Here is a 6,000-nt window from a genome sequence, read left to right as displayed (position 1 = left end):
AGATAAAGAAGAAAATTATTGAAGAAATAATGGTCAAAAGTTCTATATCAAGCAAAGTTATCCTTCAAAAGGTAACTGAAATAAAGACATCTCTGGGTAAATAAAAAAAGAGTAAATTAATCTATAACAGACCTACCCTACAAGAAATATCGAAAGAAGTATTTCAGGTTGAAAATAAATATTAGGTGGTAACTTGAATCCATACAAAGAAAGAAAGAAAACCAGTAAAAGTAATTACATAGGTAAATATAATAGGAAATATAAATATAGTTTTTACTCTTTCTTCTCTTAACTGATTTTAAAAAGTAGTTATTTGAAATAATAATTATAAAACTGTATTGTTGACTTTATAAGCAGTAATTTGTAGGATAATAATATCATAATGAGGGGATGACAGGGCCCTATATTGGAACAAAATTTCTGTATACTATTGAAACTAAATTAGTAATAATCTGAACTATATTGTTTTAAGGTAAGAACAATACTCCCCAGAGCAACCACTAGGAAAATAAGTAAAAGTAAAAAAAGAGTAAATAATCCATTAAAGGAATTAAAATGGTGCACTATAAAATATCTAACACCAAAGAAGGCAGAAAAGGAGTAACACAGGAACAAAGAGGATACAAGAAAACAAAAAGCAAAACAGGAGGTGTAATTCAATCATATCAATAATTACGTTAATTATGTTAACAAATGTATTTGGTATTCCAATCAAAAGGTAGAGATTATCAGACTAAATTTTAAAAAAAGATCCCACTATATGCTGTCAATAAGAGACAGATTTCAGATTCAAAGACACAAATAGGTTGAAAGTAAAAAGATGATAAAGACACATCATGCATGCATACAGTAACCAAAAGACTACTGGAAAGATTATACCAATATCAGAAAAATAACTTTAATATAAAAAGATTACTAGAGACAAAAGGGACATTTTATAGCAATAAAACAGTCAATTCATCAGGAATATATAACAATTCAAAGCAGATATGCACCTAACAACAGAGTGCCAAAACATATGAAGCAAAAACGGACAGAACTGTAAGGAGAAATAGACATTTCAACAATAATAGTTGAAAACATCAATTCTCCACTCTCAATAATTGATAGGACAATTGGACAGAAAATCAGCAAGGAGCCAGAAGACAAGAACAGCACTATCAACCAACTTGACTTAGCTGACATTAATAGAACACTGTCTCAGCAATGTCAGAATATATACACCTTCTTTACAAGTGCACCTGTACTATTCTCCAGGATAGAGCATTTTCTGTATCATAAAACAAGTAGAAATACACTAAAAGAGATTAAAATCATATAAAGTATGTTCTCAAAACATAATGGAATTAAATTAGGAATTTATTGTTTAAACCAGGACACTTTTTTTGCGGTACGTGGGCCTCTCACTGTTGTAGTCTGTCCCGTAGCGGAGCAACAGGCTCCGGACGCGCAGGCTTAGCAGCCATGGCTCACGGGCGCAGCCACTCGGCGGCATGTGGGATCTTCCCAGACCGGGGCACGAACCCATGTCTGCTGCATCGGCAGGCGGACTGTCAACCACTGCGCCACCAGGGAAGCCCTAAACCAAGACACTTTTAAGAGGACTCAAGACTGATAATTACACCAGAAAAACAGGCATAAATCAAAACTGACTTGAGCAAATTAAGGCTTGGGTTCATTCTGCCTTTGGCTGGGAATCCACTATACAGTTCCCCATAGTTCCCGCTCCCTCTGCTTCAGTCATCTCCAGAGTGAAACCTACCTCATCCTGTGAACTTTGAGTCTGCAGCACCTTTTTCAGACCAGTTTAAACTGGGGCATTTCAGAAAACATGCACTTTATTTTCAAATAAATTAATTTTAAACTCCACTATGCCTCATCCCTATTTTAAGCCATTTTAAAAACATAGATTACATCAGAATTTTTAGATTTTTTATTAAACCCACATGACAAAAGCTGTGCTATGGGAACTTTTTAAGAAGAGCTTGGCTTTACCCTTTCGTTGCATACAGCTACTGACCTTGTCTTGGCCTTGGGAATACTTGACATTTTAAAATGGTTAATTTCTAATCATAAGATATTTCTGGAAGTTCCATGCTTTACTAGAAATGTATACCATGCCAAATCTCAAACATCCTAAAATCTTCACAAGGTAAATAAGACAAGGGAAAAGAAATTTCTACTTTTCTCACCCATTGTTTTTGCTTACAGGAGTGAGCCAATGGAGCGTCATTGTATGGAGGGGAGTTTCTTAGCAGAAGTATCCTAATTGAGATGAATTGGGAGATTGGGATTGACATATATACACTTATATGTATTAAATATATAACTAATAAGAACATGCTCTATTAGAAAAAAATTAAAATTTCAGAAATACATAAATAAAATTGCATGCTTTGAAAAACTGCAATGAAGGACCATAAAAAAAAAAAGAAGTATTCTAACTGAAGTATCTGGGCATGACAGGGGCAAAGGCAATGTAAGTGTAGTCATTCAAAACCATTCTTCTGACTTCCTGAGCGTTGTCTGAGAGAGAAAGTAGTTTGAATATTTTTGTGACCCTTTAACTTGCTACTGAAAGAGTATACCTCTCTTCCTCCAAATGTTTAATAGTTAATGATTTTATATTCTTCAGCAGTAAAGCAGAGAAGCAAACCAGTAGGAGATATAGATATAGATCTGTAAATATATAGATATATGTGATAAACATACATATATATTGCTCATACACTATGGAAGCTGGCAAGGCAAGTTCAAAGTCTACAGGGCAGGCCATTAGGAAGGGACTGTCAGGAGCAGTCTGGAACTCCAGGGACACAGGCCAAAGATGTTTGCCCACAGATGGGAATCTTTTCTCTTTCTCCATATGTCTCTCTGTCTCTCTCCAGAAAGTCTCAAGCCAGTTTTTAAGGCTTTACATCTGATTAGGTCAGGCCCACTGAGGAAAATGTCCTAAACTTAAAGTCAACTGATTAGGGATTCTAATTACATCTACAAATTCCTTCACAACAGCACCTAGATTTATATTTGATTGAATAATTGGGGACAGTAGCCTAACCAAGTTGACAAATCAAAACGCCACCATAGTCTTCCCCTTGTCAACTTGGCACCCATACACATCTCTTAAATCATATTTAATGTCCAAATAAAGACAGTAACAAAGTTATATTTCTGCTTAAAATGAAGCAACTAACCTAACTACAACCCAAAACATGCTAACACTTTCCCCAGAAGAGAACACAAAGTCTTTTGGCGCTGTACACTCATGTTTTGATATCTTATAACTTAAATAATGAGATATAAAATTAACTATTGTTAACATCCTTTATATTAGATAAGGGGATAATAGAGGAAAGAAAACAACAATATTTGTATACACACAAAAACATATTCACACCAAAATAAAGAAGAAATATTCATAACTGTTAGACTCCTCATTTTTGAAACTGGCCATATGGTTGTAGCTGGTATTTACAAATACTTCCTTCCACTAATTATTTCATATTCACTTTACCCTCATCAAGCATTTCAATTGGTCATGGTGTTTTGCCTGATAGGCTGACCCAGATTCATTCCTGGGGGGTTTCTGCTGAACTGTGTTGCTGAAGTTTTCCATTGGCTTTAATCACAGGACATGAAAATACTAAAAGATTCCTTAAGATATCTCCTGTATTTTAGGCATACTCTTTCTAACGTCTCTTGTGGAGCAGCAGTCCAATTTCCCCATGGTCATTAGGGTTAATCACCCAGCCAGCACAGTCAGTCTCTTTCCTGGCTTCTTGATTCAGAGGCCTGAGTCCCAAATGGCTGGTTGCCAGTCTTATCTCTGTTTTCAATGGAATCCTTGTCATGTCCCCAGGTAGAAGCATTCCTCCCTTCGGAACTGAGACCTCTAGACCAGCAGAGTCTAAGGTCAAGGAGAATAGGAACCAAAATCTTTCTAGGTATTGTTGACGCTAAAATCTTGGCTCTCTGTGCACTAATGCTGAATAGAAATACGGAGACAGAGTTTTGGAGGAAAAAGAAAAAGAGTAGTTTTATTCTTTGCCAGGCAAAAAGGGAACACAGCAGGCTAGCACCTCAAAAACTGTACCCCCCCTCCCTGGGGAAATAGGAGAAGACTTATAGGTGGGGTTCGCAGTCTGGGGTAGGTGATAAGTATCAAAGTAGTGAGGGTCTTGTATTTTTATTATTCCTGAATCATTTCAAAACAGTCACAGCTGGCATCAGGCAGCCCAGTAACTGGGTCCGTTTGTCTCTGGGTTATTGGCCCACAACCTTCTTTCTGAAATGCAGAATGCTACAAGGGGTGATTTGCTACAAGGGAGTGTAGGGGGTGTAAACACCAGGTGCAAGATGTAATTCAAACTGAGTCAGAGTGTTAGAGGTTAGATTTGTGAAGGACAAGTCTAGCTACAAGTGTTTGTTAATAGTAACTGCTAAGGAATAACTAAGATTGTTTAACTCTTTCAGGCCTGTTTATGCTGTTTCCCCAGCCTGTTTATTGTTTTTTTTCCTTGTTTATCAGAAAAGCCTCATTTCTATTTTTGCTACAACATTGTCACCTAGCTGGTGTCATAGCCGAGCCTTTGAAGGCTGCTATAACAAATTACCATAGAGTGGGTGGTTAAAACAATAAACATTTATTTCACAAAATTCTGGAGAGTGGCAGGTCCAAGGTCAAGGTGCTGGCAGATCCTGTGTCTGGTGAGGGCCCTCTTCCTGGTTTTCAAATTGTTGTCTTCCTGTTGGGGTGCATGTATATTTTTGAATTATGATTTCTCTGGGTATATGCCCAGGAGTGGGATTGCTGGGTCATATGGTAGTTCTATTTTTAGTTTTTTTTTTTTTTTCTTTTTTTTTTTGCGGTACGCGGACCTCTCACTGTTGTGGTCTCTCCTGTTGTGGAGTACAGGCTCCGGTCGCGCACGGGCCCAGCCGCTCCGCAGCATGTGGGATCTTCCCGGACTGGGGCACGAACCCATGTTCCCTGCATCAGCAGGCAGACTCTCAACCACTGCGCCACCAGGGAAGCCCTATTTTTAGTTTTTTAAGGAACCTCCATACTGTTCTCCATAGTGGCTGTACCAATTTACATTCCCACCAACAGTGTAGGAGGGTTTGCTTTTCTCCACACCCTCTCCAGCATTTATTGTTTGTAGATTTTTTGATGATGGCCATTCTGACAGATGTGAGGTGATACCTCATTGTATTTTTGATTTGCATTTCTCTAATAATTAGTAATGTTGAGCATCTTTTCATGTGTTTTTTGCCCACCTCTATGTCTTCTTTAGAGAAATGTCTATTTAGGTCTTCAGCCCATTTTTTGATTGGGTTGTTTGTTTTCTTGTCATTGAGCTGCATGAGCTGTTTGTATAATTTGGAGATTAATGCCTTGTCAGTTGCTTCATTTGCAAATATTTTCTCCCATTCTGAGGGTTACCTTTTTGTCTTCTTTATGGTTTCCTTTGTTGTGCAAAACTTTTAAATTTCATTAGGTCCCATTTGTTTATTTTTGTTTGTATTTTCATTACTCTACAAGGTGGGTCAAAAAAGATTTTGGTGCGATCTATTTCAAAGAGTGTTCTTTCTAGACTTCTATAGTGTCTGGCCTTACATTTAGATCTATATTTAATCCATTTTGATTTTATTTTTGTGTATGGTATTAGGGAGTGTTCTAATTTCATTCTTTTACATGTAGCTGTCCAGTTTTCCCAGCACCACTTATTGAAGAGGCTGTCTTTTCTCCATTATATATTCTTGCCTCCTTGATCATAGATTAGTTGACCATAGGTGCATGGGTTTATCTCTGGGCTTTCTATCCTGTTCCATTGACCTATAATTCTGTTTTGTGCCAGTACCATACTGTCTTGATTACTGTAGCTTCGTAGTATAGTCTGAAGTCAGGGAGCCTGATTCCTGCAGCTCCATTTTTCTTTCTCAAGATTGTTTTGGCTATTCAGGATCTTTTTTGTTTCCATACAAATTGTAAAATTTTTT

Source organism: Orcinus orca, chromosome 2, assembly GCF_937001465.1.
Source record: "Orcinus orca chromosome 2, mOrcOrc1.1, whole genome shotgun sequence".
NCBI lineage: Eukaryota > Metazoa > Chordata > Mammalia > Artiodactyla > Delphinidae > Orcinus > Orcinus orca.
The sequence above is the reverse complement of the archived record's forward strand: the minus strand, read 5'-3'. Positions refer to the sequence as shown.